General features: G+C 47.7%; 1 protein-coding gene across 1 annotated transcript in view; it reads right to left on the reverse strand.

The window, feature by feature from the left end:
• LOC144136852 (uncharacterized) overlaps nt 1-23689 on the reverse strand; it is a 361595-nt gene that overhangs the window by 113987 nt on the left and 223919 nt on the right. The window lies entirely within an intron of this gene.

The raw sequence follows: 23689 nt of genomic DNA on the forward strand, positions 1-23689 counted from the left end.
ATTGGCGCAACTCGACGAAAACCTATTGCATAATGTTTGCAGTACTGTGGAGAAGCGTACAGTATTTTTTTCGTTAATGATATTTAACTAATTAATTGTAATTAATTATCTAACTCGAGAATTACTGTCCTAATCACTGAAGTGTCAATGAGGCACTTGTAGGTACACACGAGGGGCATCTAACTGCGGTATTTTCAGCGTCGAACTAATTGCGCACTCATTTATTCTGACTGATAAAGAAAACCCGCGAAATATGAAAAATACCACGTGACGGCGCCTCCGCGCGCTTTTGCGCGCATCGTAAAGCAATGCCCTCAAACAGGCTGCCTCTGAGTTAGCCAGAATGAAATAAACAAAAGAAAGAAAAAAGAAATCGCGACCGAGTTTGTGCCTTATCTGCACATGCGCCCCATCTTGCTGTGGGGATGCGCTGTCTCTTCGGGCGGGTGACAAGCGAAGCAGTTGCTTTCAATGAGCTTGTTTGGGGACGCTGCTTTACAATGCGCGTGGAAGCGCCGTCACGTGGTATTTTTCATATTTCGCGGGTTTTCTTTATCAGTCAGAATAAATGAGTACGCAATTAGTTCGTCGCTGAAAATACCGCAGTTAGATTCCCCTCGTGGGTACCTACAAGTGCCTCATTGACACTTCAGTGATTACGACAGTAATTCTCGAGTTAGAAAATTAATTACAATTAGTTAATTAAATATCATTAACGAAAAAATTGCTGTCCACTTCTCCACAGTACTGCAAACATTGCGCACTAGGTTTTCTTCGAGTAACGCCATTGCTCTTTCTTTAAATCTTGGTGCATGATAGCTGGGACACCCTGTATAATACTAGACATCAAGCCAAGAAATTGGTTTCCGGAAAGCGTAAAATTATGTATAATTTATAACTGATCAGAGAGCATAACATGGGCTTCCAAAATTTTCGCATATTATAGAGGAACCATTATCATCACTATAAACATCATCATCATTAGGGCCCCAAGACGCAGTAGCCTCGAGCCCCAAAGTTCCCTAATCCGGCACTGTTGCCTGCACTATGTTGGCATCGGTCCCGGTAAGCGCCTTAATCCCCCCGCATCTTGCTTGGACTAAAGGTTTGATACGTGGTGTCAGCACTTGCTTGACTCCTCCGGAGGTACTCGAGCAGTTTTCTGTGGCTGGAGCCATTTCCGTCTATCGGTGCAATCGGGTAGTGAACGCAACCACGGTGCCTACTGAATCTGTGATTGCCACCTTTGCGGGATGGTCATGCCCCTCATAAATTAAAACATGGCCGCTTCTGTTTCGGGTTGAACCTCTCAAACCTCAGCCATTACAGTGCCACAAATGCTGGCGCTACGGGCACAGCCAGGGAGGCTTGAAATCAGCGGCTCGATGCCGTCGGTGTGGGGAAGGCCCCGTGGACTCAGAGTGCACTGGAGATGTTCAATGTTGTCTTTGTGGGGAGGCTCACGCGGCAGACTTACTAAGCTGTGCGGCACGTTCACAGGAATAGAACATTGTAGAAATCATTGAGAAGCGCCGGTGCTCGCGCGGGGAATCTGTAGCTGTTGTCAAAGAACGCTCGGTTAGCTCACTTCCAAGCAGACCCCTCTAACGGAGACGACTTTGACAAACATGATGAACACGGCTGCGGAGAAGGAAGTAGCGAAGCATGTAGAGCCACTGGCTCTAACAATGTCTCAGTGTTTGGCCCAAATGCAGTTACTGACGGCAAAGCTTTCAAAGTTTATACAGGCTTTTTCTCTCCTCCATGGTTCCTCTATCTCCCAGATTGCGGTCGTGAATTCAGTTCATCCTCTCCCCACAACTGCTACTCCTTCAGCGCAGGGTCGTCAGGATAACAAATCATCCGGAGCCAGCCCTTCCTTGAACAAAGCTGGAGCACCCCTAGAGGCCTAGATAAACCACCCAGCCCAGTCTTCTGCCATCGCGACTGTTCCTCAGGTTCCCTTCTCCTCCGATGAAAGCTCTTCTGATATGGAACTCAGTATTGAAACTTCCCAATACAAAAACAAGAGGACTCTCTCTCCCGCAAATGATAATACAGCCAAGGGTCCTAAATTTAAATCTAAGAAGGGCATAACTCGTACATTAAAGTCTGAAGACATCTTAAAACAGGCAGTCGCTTCGGCATAGCTCCAGTCGCCATAGGGCGGATACGGGTCCTACAATGGAATTGCCGCTCTACAATCTCTTCGCCTCCTGATCTTTCGTACCAAATTTCTAAGCTATCCCCGGACATCATTCTGCTTCAGGAAACGTGGCTATCTCCTTCAAAATCTTTCGTTGTCAACTTCAGATCGTTTCGCTTAGATCGCCAAGGTAGGGTAGGAGGGTTGCTAATTTTAATTTCAGCCGCCTTTTGCCACAGGGCGTCTATTTCCTTCACGTTGTCGACAAGTGACCGCGAAATCCTCGGGGTTGACCTCTATCTCCCGAATACTGCTCCCTTATCTGTGATCGACGCATACTTCCCATCTGGAGTAATATCTACGAGACCATTGGACGCAGTCCTCGCTTCCTGCAAACCCCACAGCGTGCTAGCAGGTGATTTCAACTTTCACCATGTATCCTGGGACTTCCGTACAGATGCCTGCGGGCGGCGGTTGTGGGAATGAATTGGTGACAACAACATGGCAGGCTACAATTCTGTTGCGGCAACTTGCGTGAGGGGTCAATCCCGCTCGGCTTTCAAAGCCAGGCCTGGTGGTAGTCAATTGGGAAACAATCTCGGGTGCAACCAATAGTGATCATGTTCCTGTGCTTTTTGAAATTTTATGCCCCGTGCGTACTCCCAGCCGCAAAATAGACGCATTCGTAAATATGAACCGCTTTGCTAAGGAATTACGAGGTGCTCTGTCTACGATGGCCCAAGGAGATGAAGAGAATACGGCCGCGGAGGTTTTAAATTCGATTAATGATACAGCCATGGGATCCAAATTCACAGTCTCGGTAACTAGGGATACGATCAGCCCGTGGTGGAACGAGGAGTGTACATGTGCACACAGACGTAGAAATGCCGCGTGGAAGAGACTGCTCCGCAATCAGTGCCCCGCCAACTGGAGTTGCTTCAAATTCATCCGCGCTATATTTAAAGGAGCCATGTAGACAAAATACAAGTTGGGTTTATTAGAAAGCCTGCTTAATCACGATAACAATGATACCAATATCATCGCAATCTTCGTACAAGTAACGGAGATATTAAATAAAACCTGTGAAGCAGTCGCAACCCCCTAGCCAATTTCCCGCAACTTTTCTATGACGTCACGGAACCTTGTTTGTGCGATTGGCGGCCGCCTAACTGACCTGTCGCGACGACACATGACTGGGCGTCTGTAATGGGGCCTCTAGTTCCATTTGACCGCATCACTTGAATGCTAACGTGCAGTTAACGCACTGAAAATTATGTTTTATTGTTGGCCCGTATGACGTCATTCTTGCTCATAACACGCCACTGTGGCGCAAAATTTGAAAGTTTTTAAATACTTCTTGCTTTTTGTTCGTTAAAAAACATCTTTTGTGGCTGTAATCGAGCTGAGTGAGATACTGAATCCTAGTTCTTTCAAATTAAACGAAGTTGTATTTTCTCTTCATGGCTCCTTTAAGCGGACTACCGATAAGGCAAAAGAGGAGTAGAAGTAGCGCCGCTTTGCTTCACTCTCGGACCCACGGAAAAAGAGAACCCTGTTTCAATTTTTTGGCAATTGGAATGTGGCTCCTCCAGAGCAAACCCAGACTCAATTATCAGCTCCCCGGATGAAACCCAGGATTTCATTAACCAGATTGCGCAGGGCTTACGTGCACGTTTCACTTCGGCATTACCACCAGTCCTTACGGGACTCTGTCAAGGCAACTTTGAGGAGGTGACCCTGCAGGAGATCGGTGAGGGACTGCGCCGTATCCCTGATGCGGCTCCTGGACCTGATGGTATTACAGCCACATGCTACAACTCTTGTTCAACGAGTACCCCCGAGTCATTGCAGCAAGTGGTTAACCACTCCCTACAGCGTTCATGGGTTCCACCTGAGTGGCGGCTGGCAAAGATCGTTCCCCTCCTTAAAAAACAAGGTCTGGGACACGCATTAGATAATATCAGACCCATAACCCTCACATCGAATTTTGTAAAACTAGTAGAAAGAATTTTGCTACATCGAATAGAAAACGTATTAGAACGCGAGATCGTCTTGAACAGTAAACCGATAGAATTCAGGCCTGGCTGCTCAAAATGTCGGCCCACATTGATTTGGAGAGCCGCATTCAGCTGGCACGGCAACGTAAAGTTGGCGTGTTAGTTACCCTGGATATTGCCAAAGCTTACGATAGCGTTGAATACCAAATTTTGTTTTACACAATCCAGCGGTATTTTTTTCCAGATTACATTGTTTCGTGGATTGGCATTTTTTTGTCGGATAGAAAATTCTTTTGTTCACACCAAGGCCTGTCCCCTCCCATGTACAGTAAAACTCGAGGTTTTCCCCAGGGCTCTGTTCTCTCACCTGTGCTGTTTAATATTTTAATGAGTGCGGTGTCGGTAAATCCAGACATTCATGTGTATATTTGCGCGGATGATATTGCTTTTTTCACTTCAGACAGAGATATACGCATGTTGTATCGGCGTATGCAGTCGTATTTAAGCGCCTTAGAGGCTTGGCTGGATGGCCTCCGCTTGAACCTAAATGTGAGCAAATGCGCTCTGCTTCCATTCCCAGTGAGCGGTTCAATCTTCATTTCTCTTAGTTGCCGGCAACAGGACATTCCTCAGGTCAATTCCTTAAAATACCTGGGAATTTTATACGAATATACCCTGAATTGGCGTCCACACATAGATTACATTACTACTAAGGGGACTCTGGCCGTGTCATTCTTGATAGGGCTAAGTCACAAAAGATTGGGCATGCATCGTGACACACTACTAATGATTTACAAAATGTACGTCGGGCCAATTTTAGAATTTAGTTGTGTGCTGTTCTCCGGAAGTCCCCACTAAAAACTTCGCCCGTTGATAATGCTCGAAAGACAAGCTCTACGGTTATGTCTGGGTCTTCCCCGTTATGTACCAATTAAAATTTTATACATGGAAGCCCGTATTCATCAATTAGTCTCACGCATGCATTCCCTCACCATAGATGCATTTTTACGAGTCATGGAATCGCCCATATCCAGGTCGCAAGCAGCCTTCGTTACATGGCCTTCGTTGTTCTTCGGTAGTCCATGGCCGCGGTTCAAACAACCGCAGGCTGTCTTTGTACTATCTCTGCTTGGCCCATTAAATGTGGCCCTCTTGTCGGCTTCCGTACTTGACAAAGTGTCGCCCTTAGATATTTCTTTTGGTGAAATGTTTCCCTCTAACGCGAAATTACTCCCTCTGAACCTCTTAACAGGCCTCCTACCGGATCATCCGAACGGTTTCCCTTTCTACGCCATTATTGCAAGCGATGCTTCTGCCTGGAAGGAGAAGGCAGGCGTGGGTATTTTTTCTGCCGGTCTAGATTGGCCCTTTTCCCTCCGGCTGCCTAACTTTACTACGTCTTTCCACGCAGAATTTCTCGCAATAGTCTTGGCCCTTCGTAAGCTTGGTTCCTCGATACGACAGGCAATAGTTTTTACGAATTCATTTTCTGTTTGTTCTGCCCTTACTTCCTCAACTTCATCCCCCCTACGTCGAGCCCCTGCTTCTTTATCGCCTCCCTCCCTTCGTGAACATCGTTTGGTCTGGGTACCTGGACATGCAGGCATCCGGCTTAGTGAATCGGTGGATGCTCTGGTGGGAATGGCATTGGGCGGTCCAGTAGTGGAGGTTCTGCCGCCCATTTCCCTCATAACTCCGGCTTGCTTTCGTAGGCTGTGCTTACTTCAAAGTATGCCTGATTCTGCTTACGAATACTCGGAGCTCGAGCACCTCCGGTACTCATGGAAGTGCAGCGTAAGCCAGACGCGAGCTTGCGAAGTCACACTCACTAGCTTTCGCTGTCGCGTGCCAAATTTAAATTATTACTTCACCGCTATAATCTGGCCCCGTCGCCGCTATGCGCTTTCTGCAAAGAACCAGAAACGATCGACCATTTCTTCTTCTCCTGCCGACGATTCTCGTCTATAAGACGAAGATACTTAGAAACCACATGCAGCAGGCAAAAACCTCCCGCTGTCTGCTACACTTATTTTGTCATTCGGGGCGAAGGAACAGGGATTCGCCACGGGGATCTTTGCCGTGCGTTGCACTCATTCATCCTCCAATCAGGCCGTCTGCCATGTTAGACATCATTTGGACCTGCTGGATTCCCCTGTCAAGTATATGCGCGCCTAGCTAGCTCACTGCTTCGTCTGTACCACATTCTTTCTTCGTGTTTCTTACTTCCAATTTTCATTCAATGGTGTTCGTTTTTACCTTTTTTTATTTCTTTCTCTAATCTCCTTACTTTTATTTCTCTAGTAATCTATTCCTAATCCATTCTAGTAATTGAATATTTTTCCCTACAAAAATTACATCATTTCTTTCGGAAAGGCGCCCATTTCCTGGCCAATCCCCCTGAGTGGATACGAGCCATTTCACCGCTACCACCACCACTACCAAAAGGGGCGTCGGGGGAACGGTGTTGTTTGTGCAAGAAATCGGAAACCATTGAATATGTCTCCACTGACTGTTGAGACGGTGTTTTCTTCTGGGCTGTGCTTTAACGTACGCTGAAAATAGATCTGCGAATCGATACCCATGGTATGCCGAATTTGTCCGTTGAACATGATGATTAGGGTGTTCCCCTAGATCTAATAATGTTACTAGGCCTCACAGCATATGCGTTGTCGGATGGCAGTCCGTCACTCGGACATTGATGCGCCTCCAGTCAGGGAGTATTTCCAGGCGGCTATTTTGTCTTTCCTTGAAGTGGAAAAGGCCCAACAAGGTGTTCTAGAATGGCTGTCACAAGTGGAAAGGCTGACACAGTAGAAAATATTTTAGCCGCCACCGTTGCATCCCAGTGTGGGTACAGTGATTTTAAGTTTAGCTGGTTTGTTTTGTTACTGATGCTTACGTTTCTAACAGCGGTGCTTGTTCGGAAATAAAAAAAAGGAGGCGGGGCCGTGCGGTGAAGACTCCTGCTTCTAAATCAGTACGGCGTGGGTTTGAATTCCAATATTCATAAACGCATTTTTTATTGAACGAGCGACCGATGCCACTTACGCGCCTCTAACGGCTTCGCTTCACCAGAAAAACGCTCCCCTCTTACGAACCATCGTAGTCCACAAGTTCAAGACCTCACTGACCACCGAAGCTGCCAATGATGTTGAATTAGCTTCAAACGCTTGACGTTTACAAGCCAAACTAAGGCTAAAATGAGTTTCCGGGTAGCAGCGGATCAAGAAACGACAATGTAGGCTCGGTAGTGCTGGTTCCGGACGAACGTGAGCATAGGCCCAACTGGCGTCCTTGGGTCCGCTATTGGACGTGAGGGAGGGGGGCTGCTGATAATGAGGATGGCGATAATGAGGGTGACGAGGATGCCATGCCGTACGCGCGTACGGGCAAATATTTGCTTCTAGTCATGCATACTTCATAGTCTATTGGCGCAGCTTGCACTAGCGGTGCAAGGCTGGAGAAACAGCCGAGCTGGTGGCCCCTCTTCCTTCGTCGGAGACCCGGCTGTTGCACCTTACATCGATTTCCGAACTTGCCGCTGAAAGTGCTCTATGACTGGCAGGCCCGGATCGTTTTGTCCGCAGCCTTTCACATATCTCCAAAAGTGGACCGCGTTAGCACGCGCTAGAACTCGCGGCAAGCGGCTTCCCGAACTGGGCGTTTGTAGCGTGAACTCGTCGTCTGTGCTCCCCACTTCAGGTGCAAACGTACGTGAACTGGCGAGGAGAACGGCACCCGAAAGATCACACCACGAGCGCTGCGCAGAGTGTTCTCGAAGGTCGAGCTGGCCGACGCCGGGCGCTCCTCGCGAGGAGCACGCTCACGTGCACTCGGTATTTTTTCTTTGTATTTCTTTGCAAGCTCATCATGTGGCGCAAGCACACGCGCAATCCTGGACGACGCTGGGCGCTCCTCACGAGACGCGCGCTCACGTACGCTCCGCTGGGCTTAGTTTTCTGGTAACGCTCCACAGCGGAGAGAGAGAGAGTGAAAACTTTATTGAATAACAGCCAGTAATCATAGACGTCGGCCAAGAGCCCTTGGGCTCTAGCAGCGTCTTCGGCCAGCTGAATGGCCCAGACTTGATCAGCTGGGTCGGAGCTGAGCAATACGGTCTCCCATTGCTCTACAGTAGCGATGTTGCGGCCTAACGTTGTCGCCTGTGGACAAGCCCACAGCATGTGGGCTAAGTCTGCCCTGTCCTTACACCGGTGGCACTTGTCAGAATATTGCCCAGGGCAACAGTGACTGTACGCAACCGGGTTGGGATACGAGTTGGTCTGTAGAAGTCTCCAAGCCACGGATTGCCATTTACTGAGGGTAGGATGAGCCGGGGGGAAGCGGGTCCGCTCTGGCCTGTAATGATTAGTTATGTCCCTGTAGGACACAAGGCGATCCCTACCCGAACAGCGAACTGAATGAGCGTTGTTGTCGTCACCAGCTCGGTCAGAAAATCCTCGAGCGGCGTCTTGCGCGCATTCATTCCCAGCCAGGCCAGAGTGTGCAGGTGCCCATATTAGACATATCTTGCCCGAACGCTGAATGTTGTTGAGCCCAATCCTTAGAATTGCAGATGCCTCTGGGGAGATGCGCCCCCTTGCGTAATTTATAATAGCAGACTTTGAGTCGCTCACCACGTATTTGATTTTTGCGGATGCCGTCATTGCCAGGGCAATGGCCGCCTCTTCGCCCACCTCCGGTTCGCACGTGCGGACCGACCCGGAGCTCATGAAATTGCCCTGGTGACCGACTATTGCAATTGCCATAGCATTGCGACCCGGATAGTCGGCCGCGTCCACGTACAGCACGTCCTCCGAATTTCCGAATCGTTTGTGCTGGGCTTTCGCCCTTGCCTGCCTGCGTTTCTGATTGTGAACCGGGTGCATATTTTTAGGGAACGGTGGGATGTGAATTTGATCGTGCACTTCGGGAGCCAAGGGTATCTTGTGAGTGCCTGTTCGCAGGTGGTTGATGCCCAGGGAGCCGAGAATATGCCGACCCGTCTGGCTGTGGCTCCACAGCGGAACTAAAAGCTTGAACAGCTGTACCATATTATGCGGCGCTGTGACAAGAACCCCCACCTCCTACCCTGCCTGCCTTTCCCCTCCCCTGAGCACTGGGAGAGAGCACTGTTCTGCTCGGACCCTGACGACCAGCTTTGAGTAGTGAAGAGAGCCCAAGAAGGCGGAACCTTTAGGGGTCTAGAATGAGGTTTCTTTCACAGGGCTGACTGCTTTACAAAGACGTTTATTCCTCCTCCTCCTCCTCCTCCTCCTCCTCCTCCTCCTCCTCCTCCTACCTTGCTGTTAAAACTTCAAACTATCTTTGTTGATGGGTGTTCTTATGACGTTCTACAGAAATAGCAGCAGGCGTGCAACGGTGCAACGCATAACGTTGAACCTGGCAGAGCCTACAGTGTCGCAGCGCTTTTCAGCAAGAACGCTTCCTTCACTATTAAGTGACCAACTCGAGCTTACTAGCATGGCGTAGGAACCATGCATTCGTGATAAAACTGAATTCGAAAAGGCGCCCAAGCAGTGCTGTATCGAACCCTTCTCGGAGCTGCGCAAAAGCGTTATTTTGCACTTGCGTTCCCGCATCGCTTCGTGGGATGACTGTTTCAACCAGGGACCTGGCGTGGATGTCAAGTCGACGCAAGAACTCCTGGTGACCCACTGCCTTCGTGTTAGTGAGGACCTCTGGGAATTCTACGGAGCAGCCGTCTCCTAATGAACAGACTGTGGCACGAGGTCCGGCCGGACTATAGGGCTGTTTAGAGAATAGTCTCGCTCTTTCTCTCTCTCTCTCTCTCTCTCTCTCTCTGGAGATAATTGGAGATCCATTAGGAAGGCTTTACAAATGCGGGAGCCCCTCCTACCTCTCCATCGCAAACGTTAGGCTCGGACCAAGGCGCCGCCTATCTTCGGCGTTAGAAGCCTGCCACACGCTGTTTCTCGCACAACCCTGGCGCATCGCTCAGATTGTGCTTCGCGTTCTAAGCGTTACAGTACTTACGTTTGCTTGCTTGAGCATCGGCTCTGGCTGCCTGTCGCTTCTGTTGTTGCGCACCTATCGGCAAGTCACTTCCGTCATTCCCACTGCATCATCCTTTGCCGACTACTGGGACCTGCACTCGCTGTACACTCCATTAGACAACGTGCAGAAACAGTGTCGGGGACTTGTCGAGGCACCGTTTGCGTCGGGCAGAGGCAACGCTGCGAGTGCAGCTCAACCGCAGCCAATGCCACTGCGCGCTCGAGCTTGGCATTTCCCTCTCCACACGCGCTGTGTCGTTCCCTGTCCGTCTGTCACTAAGTATCCTCTGATTCATCATGCCAAGCTTGTTGACATTACCCGCGTATTGCGCACGTAATAATAAGGATGGTATACCGAGTCTCCACACATAGTGGCGCTTCTCAAAAAGCATTTGTGCGCTGTTTTTAAAGAACGGATCCTCATGTTGCCAAAAATAGGAAAGTCCCAAAAGGTTAGAAAGCCAATAAAGACAGTACTTACCCCTTAATGAGAAATTAGAGGAGGCGGAAGGACGATACGTGCCCCGCAGAATCTCCTCGATGGAGAATCCCAAGGCCGGTTTCATCATACGTTCCCGCTAAGAATGCACCAGGGAAAAAAAAAACGGTACGAATTAATAGCGGCATCATGGCAGGACAAAACTTTTGAGTATATAAACAATCTCCTCGGCGGTAAAAGACTGATGACACTTCTCAAAATTGTGTCACCTTCTCAAATTGTGTCAAAATTGTTTCACACTGTCGGACCGTAAAGTGATCAAAGCTCTTGATAACCGTTGGGTAATCCAAGTAACGATTAAAAGATGCAAAAGGTGCAGAAAACCGCAGATGCTGTCTGCGTTTAAGGGATGAAGAAAGTATATACTAGAGATGATTATTTTAACGACCCTGAACGCATCCTTAAAGATTTTACCGACCATGACGCGCACAATGGTCGGTAAAACAAAGGCACCAACACCATCATGAACTTCCGGCTGGCCACGTGCTTTACAGTGGAAAGGTTTGAAAAAGGCGCAACCGAAACCTTCTTCCCTCCACCATCGATACCACCAAATCCCAGTGTATAATAGCCAGAGCCAGCAACCCACGAACTAGGGCAGAACACCCTGTTCACACTACAAGAGCTGTCTGTGGCACAGCGTCAATAAACGTCCACACCGCCCCAGCAAGAACGGTATAATGTCCAAGCACTGCCGAATCTAGACGAGGAGGACTGTGCACAGCTCCTGGACGATTGAACATCATGTGGAAATCCGGACAACTCTCCGAAAACTGGCAACATTATACCCAGTTCCCAAACCCGGAAGACACCAAGGATGCCCGGATCGTGGAAGTACTTGGCGAGCTCGGAGCTGGCCCAGCAGGCTTCACCAATTTTGCATTGCATTGGATGGCCCGGTGATGGAGGTTCTACCGCCCATAAATTTTGACACCTCGGCACGCTTTCGAAGATTAGGCGTGCTACAAAGCATGTCTGAATCTGCGTACGCAAGTTCTGCCCTCGAACACCTCCGGCACTCATGGAAGTGCCGGATTAGTCAGTCACGACCTTGTGAAGTTACCCTCACCAGCTTTCGGTGTGGTGTCCCAAATTTAAATTATTACTTGTACCGCTGCAATCTGGCCCCTTCACCACTCTGTGCATTTTGTAACGAATTTGAGACAGCTGAACATTTTTTCCTCTCCTGCCGACGGTACTCCTCCATACGATAAAGATACTTAGTAAACAGCTTTAACCAATTGGCCCTCCCACTGTCTGTTCCTCTAATCTTATATTTCGGGGCGAAGGCACTGGGTTTTAGCCGCGCAGATCTTTGCTCCGTCGTGCACTTATTCATCTCGGAATCTGGCCGTCTCCCGTGCTAGCCCCAGGTCATGCCAGGCTTCAGTTCAGTTCATGTACAGTTTGTCCCAACTTTGGCACAATAGGCGTCTACCGATGCATTTGCATACGCAGATGTGCGCACTTCTATGCGCGGTTATGCCAAGCTACACTGATGCGCAAGTACTTTGAGGAATACGCGTCCATATGGTTGGGTGAGCACGCGAGCTAAGTGTTGATTCCTAATTTTATTTATTTTTTTTGCGCTGGTGAAACGATGCCGTTGTTTAACAGGTCTATTCGTGGTCCACCCAGAAATGCGCACTAGAACAGATATTGTGCTTCGGGTAACCGCATATTGAGCCGTATTAATATTTAAGCGAAATTAATCGGTAAGCGGGTTTTTCCCATAGAACTAAATGTTTATGCATTGAGCTCTATAGGATTAAAACGGCCAATCACGAACACCTGAGTTATATCCACACCTTCACTGTAAGCGGTTACGTCTCTATATGGTCTGCACTATCGGAAACAACAGGATAGCACTTGCAATCTCTGTAGTGTGCTGCCATATATCTGAGCATGGCCAGTTCGCTTTAGCGTGGCTGTATGCTATCTTAGCCTCGTGTTTACACACCAGCCAGTTTGGCTGATGCACGAGGTGTCACGTGACAAAGGTATTCAGTACACCCTAATTGTGACTCATGAATCGAGGTGTTGATGATAAGTGATACGACATCCCCGTTGCTCCTCTCGCGACGTTTCTGTACAGCCGGGCATGTGCTGCTCATTTTAACCGCCAAGAAGAATGTCTCATTGACATCAAACCAAATTGCCACATCAAGTTCATGCTGCGACATCTTTGGCACAAGAGCAAACTTTTAGCTTTCGTATCATTTTTCTGGAACACAGAATCTGGATAATTTGCCGTTCTCAACTTACGGATTTTGTGCCTGGATATTTTTTCACACTGTTTCAAAGCATGAACCCGTTGTGACAGTGTGTCGAGTCAATAAGGCCGCACCATTTTTTATTCAATTCTGAATGATCGAAACCACAATCCAGGAGGTGTGCGATTAACGTTTCGCGGGACCTACATTTGCTGGCTTAGGATTAGGACCGGGAAGTTATACTGGATTATTCAAGACTGAGTAAAAATGATGTGGTCTCCTCGTGTTTCTCTCGTGGATTAGTGCTTTGAAGCGACGTCAAGAACAGATCAGCAGGTTGACAACGGCAAATTATCTAGATTCTGCTCTTTGTATACTGAAAATAAACTAATATGGGTAAAACCGTGAGGGTGGAGCAGTGGCCAGGAATAAAAAAGGAGGAAAAGTCATGCTGTCATGCTGTCATGCCGAAGATATCGTATGGGCTGAAGAAGGTGGCAATACACTTCGATGTAAATGTCGCATTCGCGGCGCAAGTTAAACTTTGTAGCAGTTGTCCGGGTGTACAGAAAAAAACGACTCTAGATGGGCAAGAGCGATATCGCTCATGGTAAACATTTTGCTTCATGCGTCAGAAATATGGCTTACGAAGTACTGTTTTTCATGTGGCACCTCGTACGTTTATCAAACGAGACAGTGTGTTAATGTAAGGCTGATAGACCAATGAGCCCCGTTGGAAGCCATGCGGACGCACGATCCGCGACGTTTTCTGAACGTGTACAAGAATACAGTGGATGTATCCCCAGCCGCTGGTTAAACATTTTGGATTTGGTTTCTGGGTAACAGAGATTAGGTTTTGGGATGGCAAGTATGTGTATTTTGTTGAATAAAAAACCAGTTTATAGCGCTTGTGTGCCTTTTCGTTGCACCTGTCCTTGTGTGTTTGAACTGCAATACCTCGCTGAAATTGCTGTGTTACTTGGTAAAAATGTGTGCTAATTTTACATGCTGCGGTTTTTTTAGCATATCATCAGCTGTCCTTGGCAACTTATTTAAGCCTTACCGGCTTTTTAAGGGGGACCCATCGTGAACCTTGAAAACTTACAAACTGCTGCAAGCAGGTCCGTCATTTAGAAGGCACGCTTGTGCACGTACGCTCACTGAAACTAACTCCTCGATACATTGCTGTCACCATGAAAGGAGACCTACATGGTACATAGCAGGGTAGATGTTTTGTGCTTAGAACGATGCTTGCATAGCATGTGCAAGCATCGAGCGGGTGGGTGTTTAACATTTTTGGGTTTTAATTTATGGTAGCATTACGGTGAAGCACCAAAGAATGCTGCAAGGAGAAGATGAGCAAGGTAGCGGCCTGACTTCTGATCGTTTTTTTTGTCGAAAGCGGCAGCTGAGTACGTGCATTCAGGAGTATACAAGTGCCTCTAGGCATTGACGACGCACAAAGTGACACCGTATTTCTTCAAAAATACAATTATTTAGAGAGTGTTCTTACAGAAGTCTTGCTCCTCCCTTGTTTCTAACGGAGTGCTGTTTTGTCGCTTTGCCCTGAAATATGTTTTACACTCTTGGGGATTTGCGCCTATAGTGAAGTAGTGGCTCCAACTTGTGCCTGAGCACCAGCCGCAGTTACAAGGCATTGTGTAGCAAAGCCCGAGGACTTTTTTTAGGGGAGGCAGAAAGCAACAACGCCCGTGTGTTGAGATTTCAGCGCAAGTTCAGATATCCAAATGTCAAGGCTAAGCTGGAGCCCAGCGCTGTCACGCTTCATACCCCGAGAATAGTTTGATGCCTTAAACTTCTGAAATTGGTTCTCTTTAGTTTTGCCTTAGCAGCACTGGCATGATTAGAACGACTCAGTCTATAGTGCCCCTTCATACAATTTCTGACAGATAAGTTTTATGCTGACGCAGTTGTCTCACGGTGTTGCCTCAGTTGTATCAGCTGTATTACCATTGGGTGACAGCTGTTCTGTCGGATACCCTGTACGCACACTTCTTATGCTATTGAGCAAGACAGTGCGCCTTGTCACTCAATGAGGCAAACGAAATCTTGCTAAGCGTTACAAATCCTACCAGCGTCAGCCTTCATTTGATTCTCAATAAATTTTCAAGAGAGTCGGAAATAAAGTAGTCCCGCATAAAGGGCTGACAGAAGCAAGTTTAGGCGTAAAACCCCACCAGTAAAATATCCCTGATGCCTCCTAAAAAATCTTTTTGAATTGTGCAGTCGGTGCCACTGCAAAGGCCATTGGTATATGAAGGGAGGTTCTTCATGCGCCTATATTTACTGCACGATCGAGTCAACCAAAATAGTTCGAAAGCAGGCTAAAATCCTTTTTAAGTATCTACTAGCGGTAGCACTAGCCGATTCCCGAGTGCGCCACTGTATACTAATGGCACTAATGGGTATAAATCATGTTCAGTTATTTCTTACCTGTCGTAATTAACTAGTTCAGCCGTGAAGTTGTACAGAGATAGGAACTCACGCCTGCTGTCGGAACATGGGCTCCTACCGGAGGCTTGTGGTAATGGTAAACGAATGGAACTCGTATTTTATTGTAGCTCTCCCGAAACCAACTGCACCAAGATGGTGAGCTCAAACTACTACACACAAAACACATTATAACCTGAATGGGAGTTTTTTGGCTGACGTACGTCTTTGAAACTACTCACGAAAAGCGGCTTACTCCCACGTTCCGTAGTATGATGGCGGAAAAACTAACCGTTTACTCCAACTAAACTGTTAATTTACTTGGAGTAAGTAAAGTGGCCCAGGGCCGTCGAAGTAGGCGCATTTACCACGATTGTACATCCCCCAACAACGGAGTATCTGGCTTTGAATACCACACTGCTCCTAATGGGAGTATGAAAAACCCCACACGCCTCCTGCCAGTTTGAGCCGTGTGTCGTGTGAGGTATAGCGTCCCGGATTTCTTTTTTTGTCGATGTGAGGTTGCGGCCGCACGAATGGATAGGAGGTGCTTCCCCCCAACCGAAGCTGGTTGCGAACATTGTGGAACCAGCCTGGACTAACCTGCGGTGCACTTCAACGTCTCCTCCGAGTCACCGACGTTCGAGCCGACGGAGTACGCGAGGCCTAAATGTAGTAACCTCAAACGGATAGTGGCTCGTTGAAAACAGTGCGGCTGCGCCTCTGCGGGCCGGTGCAACGTAAGCATTGCGCGTTTTTTTATTGTAACCAACATTTTTGGTGACCTGTGGCCCTTCTAGTGTCAAATTAAACTCAGTGTGTTTCCCGCGTCACTATATACCGATTCTCCGCCTGTCGAGGCGAGCATTGTGCGAGGGGCGGGCGTCAAGCCCGGAGCGTCATCGGTGAGGCCTAACGGTGTGAAAGCAATGGAGATATCACCAGTCTCAGCTTCAGTTTCGGGTGAGCGGGTTGCGAGCAGAATGAAAAAAAAATGGCGAAGCTTGTACTAAGTCCCGCAAGGCCTGAACTATAGCGAAGCTGGAATATTTCTTTCTATGTAAGACTGAAGGACTCACCACCACGCATTGCATTAGGTTTAAAATTGTTTATTTACATGTTCCGTTGTCGCTTTTCACTATGGTAGTAGTAGTCATCGTCATATCCATCTTATATCGTCGTCTTCCTCATGCATCACTGGCGGGCCCGGATCGTTTTGTCCGCAGGCTTTCACATTTCTCCCAAAGTGGAACGCGCCAGCACGCGCTAGAACCGGCTGCAACCGGCTTCGTGAACTGGGCGTCTGTAGCGCGAGCTGTCTTTTGTTCCCCCCTTGAGGCGCCAACGCACATGAACTGCTTTGTTTGTATTTTCTTGCGAGCGCCACGCGCAAGCCTGGACGACGCCGGGCGCTCCTCGCGAGCCACGTGCTCACGGGCGCGGTAAACGGCGGGAATAACTATGATCCAGTTTTAGGGGCGAAGCACCTTAGGGGCTCGTGCTGTCGGCGTCTTATGTCGTCGTCGTCGTTCGTTCGTCGTCGTATTCTCATGTGATCAAGGTACTAAAAGACCGGGGCATTCGTTTTCCAACGCCTCGGGCAACGTTTAATCACTAAAAGAACACCGAAACACTCGTTTTTCGTTTGCGCATCCTTGCTTGCCTCTATTTCTCGCCGTACTAGCCTTAACATTAAAATTTGTAGTTCTCCGTTTCGAATTTCCCTTCTCCTCCGTCTTCGTAATTGTAATGTCGCGCATATAATTGGGATGTCGCGCGAGAGAGACTTATACACTTTGAATACACTGCATGCTTCGCTCCTCCCCAGATTTCAGGTTAGTGGAGATTGCCCGGTTTTTAGGGGCGAAGCCTCTTAGCGCCTCGGGCTGTCGGCGTCTAATGTCGCCGTCGTAACCGACATCTCATGTAGTCACGGTACTAAAACACCGGGGAATTCGTTTACGCCTCGCGCTAAAAAGCTCGGTAACGCGTACTAAAAAAAACCGGGACACTCGTTTACGCCCACAGCGCTGGAACGCTTCGTAACGCGTACTAAGAAAACACCGGGAAACTCGTATACGCCTCGTGATAGAACGCTTCGTGCTTAAAGACACGAGACTTTTACAGCAAGCCAACGCTATATATACACTCCAACGGTTTCATCTCCGTTGGGAAAAACGCCAAGGCACCAAAAATACGCTTATACAGTGTGTTGCGACAGTAATTGGAATACTATAAAATTTTTTCCTGAGTGAACCGCCGCTCTGTTCGCGTTCAAACTTGCCGCGAAGGTCGCATTTTGTGGTCCATTTTGTTTGACACCAGGAACAACGATAGTACTTGCCTGTTTATCCTGAAAATAAATAAAAATGATTTTCGCCTATGGGAAATGGCGGCTGATTCGGACGTGCGAGCCCGAAAACCGGGTTTTCTGATCGTCTCCTCGCTCATTTCTATAGGTGCATTTTCTGTTCTTCTGCTGCACCATTTGGCTCCGTATGTGAATCCAGAACGTGCGTTTCACTCTGCAGGTAGTTCCGTCGTTCCAACATCAACTTGCGCTGGCTCGCGCGTCCAAATCAGCCGCCATTTTCCCATAGGCGAAAATCGTTTTTATTAATTTTCAGAATACACAGGTAAGTACCATCGTTGTTCTCGGTATCCAACAAAATAGGCCACAAAATGCGACCTTCGTGGCAAGTTTGAGCGCGAACAGAGCGGCGGTTTGCTCAGGCAAATTTTTTAAAGTGTTCCAATTATCGTCGCAACACCCTGTACACTGCATGCTTCGCCCCTCCCCAGGTTTCACATTAGTGGAGATGACCCGAGATTTTTTTTAATGATGCCGCATGCCGAACGCATTGCGGCCAGCAACAACAGCTTCGCTGTCAAAAGTGCCTTCATCTTCGGTTAATCACCTTTTCCAATGCCTTGCACAGACAGTTTGCTAGTGCTTATAGGTCTTTAGCTTGAGGCAACAGACTGAACAGTGATCCGGGCTGTGAACAGTGATCTAGAAAGTAAGCTAGTAAGGCGGGGTGTTTTCGTTACGTTGTATCCGTGGTTCATCATTTGCACGAGACGCTGAAGTTGGCCGAGCGAGCGCCGCAGAGTCGATCTTCTCGAGAAGGACGAGCGGTGCCAGCCGCGCCTGGTACACGGTGCATGACAGCCGCGTGCACCTGGCGGCCGCATTGGTTTCAGTGGGGAGGCAGAGGGTCGGGGCGCCGTGGCATGGAGGGAGGTCGACAAAGGGAGCTCTACATTTGCTACACGGCTGCAAATTGAAGCAACAGTTGCCATTCGCGGGAGCATTCTTGTAGGGTCCAGGGACGGCTGTTTTGTTCGGGAGCGCTGGAAATCATGCTTAGCGGACACGTCACAACGACGGGAATCTTTTCGCAACTTTAGGAGGGGGGGTTGCTGATGGTTGCTGGCGTATGAAATACTTCGTGTAACTGCACATTTTAAAAGTAAATAAACTGGAAAGTGTTCACTCAGGTCACTGGTGATGACCCCTGATAATACGCTATACGAAAATGTCAATCAGTGTTTCTGTCTCAGCTGTGACGCGCGCTGCTGCTGTCGGCGAAATATAAAAAAAAAGTATGCTTTGCGCAGAGAGGGATATTAGGTGGGGATATTAAAATCCCCACCCCCTTTTGTATTTACACAGTTCAATCGATTTTCAAGTTAGCTGATAAAATTGTTCGAAGACATTCAGGTGGTTGATAAACTACGGAAAATACGTAGGTCTTTGATATTAGGGTCCGGTAATAAATATCGGTACAAATAAACGAAAACTGCTACACGATGTCACAATCTATTTTATTATGTACGCTTATCTCGATTCCACCATGTGGCATGTTAGATCTGTTAAAGAAGAAAGTCTGGTAGCCACCGCGTTGTAAACGCTACTATACTGCAGTCGTACCACGTCTCAGTAACCATTATGACGTCAAAGTCAAATGGTAATTCATTTTTAAAAAGCGTAAGGCCATCTTTTTTTTTTAAGTTCAGATATTTGTGATAACCATTCTTAATACTCGCATCACGCGACAATCGGGCATTATTTTTGACAGGGCAACTGCGCAGTAGACATGGTTTTTGCCCATACAATTTTTTCAACATTCTGAGCATTCCGAATGTGCGCTGTGGGTGTCGATTCATCTAACCCAGACGAAATGCCAGCTTTTTGCTTTTTTCTGCGCAACCATCGTTCTAAGGAGCTGCTTTATGGCCGGACATAGGTGCTCGTTGATAAACACCGGCGCAGTCGATGTGTGTCCCAATTATCGTGCCGAAATGCGCGTCTTTTTTTTTATTTCTCAAGCACTGCGTTCCGCATAGCTTGTTACGCATAACTGGACCAAATGTTCGGGATGGCGCCACCGTTTTGAGTTGGCACGCGGAGGAAAACCTCAGCTTTTTTCAATCGGCTCATGGAGCAGCTCGCCAATTCAATGAAGTGTGCCGGAGATGCTTTCCTCCTCCGAAACCGGCATTTCCTTGATTTCTACGTTTGTATTTCTGGAGTACTGCTCCTAAGCCCTCATTCTTTGCTCGAGTAAGAATGTCCACTTTGCCAAGACTTCGCAGTCGTTAAGAAGCTTTGTGGTTTGCTTCCTCCAATTCCTTATTTTCTTTATTAAGCGCAGTCAATTCGATTTTTTGCTATTCGAGACTATCACTTACAAAATCGGTGTTTTTTTAGTACCGCTAGTTCATAGCGGAAGTCGCCTTCCACCTTCGTTTTGAACTTTCACATTTCCTTTTCAATTGCTTCGCCAAACTCCACAAAATTATCCATAATTTCTTTCGGAAAAGCTCATACAAAGCAACAGGCCTTATTGGCAGCAAGTGGCAGCAATGCAAGGTTCTCTTCAGCGTACTTGTTATAATGCAGAAATAGCGCAAACCTGCAACGGTAAGCTGAGAGGGTCACGTTGGGGCTGTGAACCGCTGCCTCAGTCGCTGCCAAGTGAGTGCTGATCAGCGTTGCCGCTGTTTCTGTAGCAGTTGCCTCGGGTGGCCGCTCCTCCTTTGCTTGCTTTCGCAGGCAGCCTTGGGCGTGCGTCCACCCTTGGTCGATTCCCAATGGAAAATTTGCTGTTATATCTGCAACGGTAAGGTGAGAGTGTCACGTTGGGGCTGTGCACCGCTGCCAAGTGCCCCCCCCCCCCTTTCCACTGCCCACTTGCATTCGTCCCACGCACTCACTCAAAGTGACACTCATCTCGAAGTCGCCGCTCTCTCTCATTCCCCCCAAACACTCACTCGCATCGACCACTTACTCTCTTTTTTTCTTTATTTCCAGACAAACACCGCTGTTATAAAAATAATACACAACAACAAAACAAACCCATCACACTAACACATAAAATCACTGTTCCACTATACTCGAACTCGCACTCGCACTATATCCGTCAGAGACGAGTGCGACTCGATAGTGGCCCACTTACGCCAGCGGCCACGCATGGCCGCTCTGTGTGAGTGGTGATCAACGCAGTCTCACCCTCTGTGAGTGCCGCTCTCTACTCAGTTAGGCGTTCCACTGACTCAACTGATCGGCGAGGTTATGGGGAGAGAATTAAAAATTATGCCACAAAGTGACGTGAGTTCCCGTTATTGTACCATTTTCCAACTATTGCGTTATATCATAAAATTATGGAAAGCTGGACCAGTTGGTTGATAGTCATCGTGGATCTAACGGCACACAAATAAGGGGACAGGCGAACAAAAATAACACGTCAGCATTGTTCTGCTTCCTTTCTGTTGTTTGGCTGCCTTCGCTCGCTGTATTCGATATTGTGACCTATGGTAACTCTCGGGAAAGCGTACTGTTGGGCGACTTGGTAGGTCTTATATTGAAAGAGTTACAGCACGAAAAAGAACAAGGAGACGTCGGGACGAGCGCTGATTTGGCTGAAAAATAATCCATCAGGACAGATAAGGTATATGTAGGCTCTGCTCGTTACAGACATCACGAAGCTCTCGCCATGTTTGTGAAGGACAAACGACAAGAACGAGAGCGAGGACGTAACACACAGTCCCGGGTATCCTGCTCTGATTTGACTCATGTAAGCAGGATACCCGTGAAATCGTTTAACGTCAGATGAATACTGAGAAAAAATAACTATAAAGGGGAAGAAACACAGCGGGAAAAGATTGCAGTGCTGCCATACACACATAAAGTGTTGCATAATTTTAAAAGTATTGCTAAACGTGTCAAGGTTGACGCATTTTTTAGCTCCTGACATGGTCCTAAGCCGTAGTAGACAAGTTAATAATGAAACCCGTGTTGCTCCTCTTGGTGCACACAATAATCAACAAGTGTTCGTTCCATGTGTTGCAAACGTATTTCTTATAGCATTCCTCTTTATCACCTTTATCACGTTGCAGAGAATACTACTTCGAACAAATGGGGAAATGTGTAAATTATTGGTTAAAGGAACGCAGTAGCTACAGTGTGGAGAAGTGTATCAGTGGCCATCTCGGAATACATGGCAGAGACTGTGGGTGCAAACCTATGTTTTGTGTACTTCAGTATTGAATCAAGATAAGCAAAAAAAAAAAAAAAAACAGCAGGGAGATCTGCAGAACTCATCAACTAGCAAAGACAAAAAAACTGCGTGTGAACCACCTATCTTGGCAGTTGGCAACGGCATGGAGGCAGTGTTGTCATGACAGGTTTGTTATTTTTTTATGGCATGTTATGCTCCCTTTTCATTGTTTTGTTTTTCTTTGTTATCGGCTGCATTTACATGCGAGACGACGGGGCAATAAACTTCAGTTGAGGATCAGAGCATGTGCGTATCGTCCACTCTCTCGTACTTGTCTTTGGCGTTGTAAAGTCAAAATAGTGGTGAGTGTGAATAGTGAATGACAGAGGTGACTACGAGTGAGATGGATCGTTAGTGGAAAATGAGAGTGAGAAGTGCGAGTGTCAAGACTGAATGGGCTGTAGGAGTGCGAGCGAGTGATGAAAATCAACTTTTGTGTGTAAGCGGTGGGGGGCTGCGTCCAGCTTTGAGGAAATATGGCGTATACAAAATGACAGCGCGGGGGAGGCTTCCTATATAGCGTGTTCCGACGGCGCACGTTGCAAGTCTAATGTCGGAATTATGGTTGCACCGCATGCGCGCATGCCTCGATAGTTTAAAAAATTACGGGGGGCCGCAGCCTGAAGTTTGAGAGCGCCATTATATAATGCTGTGTTTTGAATGTTACAAGCTAGCATGCATCTGCGTTTGGTCTTTATATATCTTTGACAACAACTAATTCTCCTTTTTGGGGTCGCTGAAGTGTCCTTGTTTTTACTTTGGGGTTGTGTAAAAAGAGAACGACGATGCGTCTTTTCAACAGCTGTTGCTGGGTGTGCCCAGCTAAGCTGAGGTTGGGTTTCATCGTTTACTTATTTAAGTCAGGCACCAAACGGTCTACTCCTTATTTTCGTGTCTTATCGGCTGCTTTTTATATTTTCGTATAATGTTGGACCAGCGCATTCAGTTTCAACCGAGTTTTGAGGTGTAAAAGGGTTGAGCGCAAATTACATCCGTGCAATAGCAAAGACAGGGGCCGCATTCCCCAAAGAAGGGGCGTCGTTTTGAAACAATGCGGTAGTGCCACGGAAATCCATGCATTTCTGGGGGACCACTTTGAGGGGCGGGGAAAAGGCGAAGAGCACACAGAATAGCACTGTACCAAGGGAGCAAATTCGCAAGCAAAACGACGGGGGTCAGTGCGCGTCGCTTTGCACCCTCAGTGCAGGGAAACTCTGTGTGCTTTTGCCCCTTTTCCCGCCAATCCAAGTGGAGCCCCAGCTTAAGAATGCACGCATTTCCATGGCGCTACCACGTCGTTTCAAAACGACGCCCCTTTGGGAAGGGGGGGGGGGATTTCGCCCCTGGATATATCTTAAGATAATTTCAGGGAGGGGGTGACTGGTGGAAATAGGAAGAGGGGAGGACCCTAAAAATATTTGTTTTTACACTTCTCCAACCCAGGGTGGGCCGCCAAATGGAGCATTAGTGCCACGTACCCGCCATCGATCCCGAACAGTGACTCAATACTGATCGGAAAAGGTAGACATGAACATAATATGGCGCATGATGCACAATTTTAAAAGCGGTAGTCTCCCTTGGGCTACTTGAACATGAAAATTTTGGCCTCTCTGTCTGCCGCGAGGCTAAAAGGTAAAAGAACTCGTGAACGAGACGGTTATATAGGCAAAGCATTTCCAAACTGCTAAATCGGGTGCAAATGTTCGTGCTTGTCAACACAGTTCCCCAGAAAGAAACCGTTAGGCGTATGTGAGGCAAAAAATCACTACATGAGTAGTACTT

Source organism: Haemaphysalis longicornis, unplaced genomic scaffold (genome assembly GCF_048455015.1).
Source record: "Haemaphysalis longicornis isolate Haplotype H1 unplaced genomic scaffold, Haemaphysalis longicornis Haplotype H1 scaffold_1, whole genome shotgun sequence".
NCBI classification, from domain to species: Eukaryota; Metazoa; Arthropoda; class Arachnida; order Ixodida; family Ixodidae; genus Haemaphysalis; species Haemaphysalis longicornis.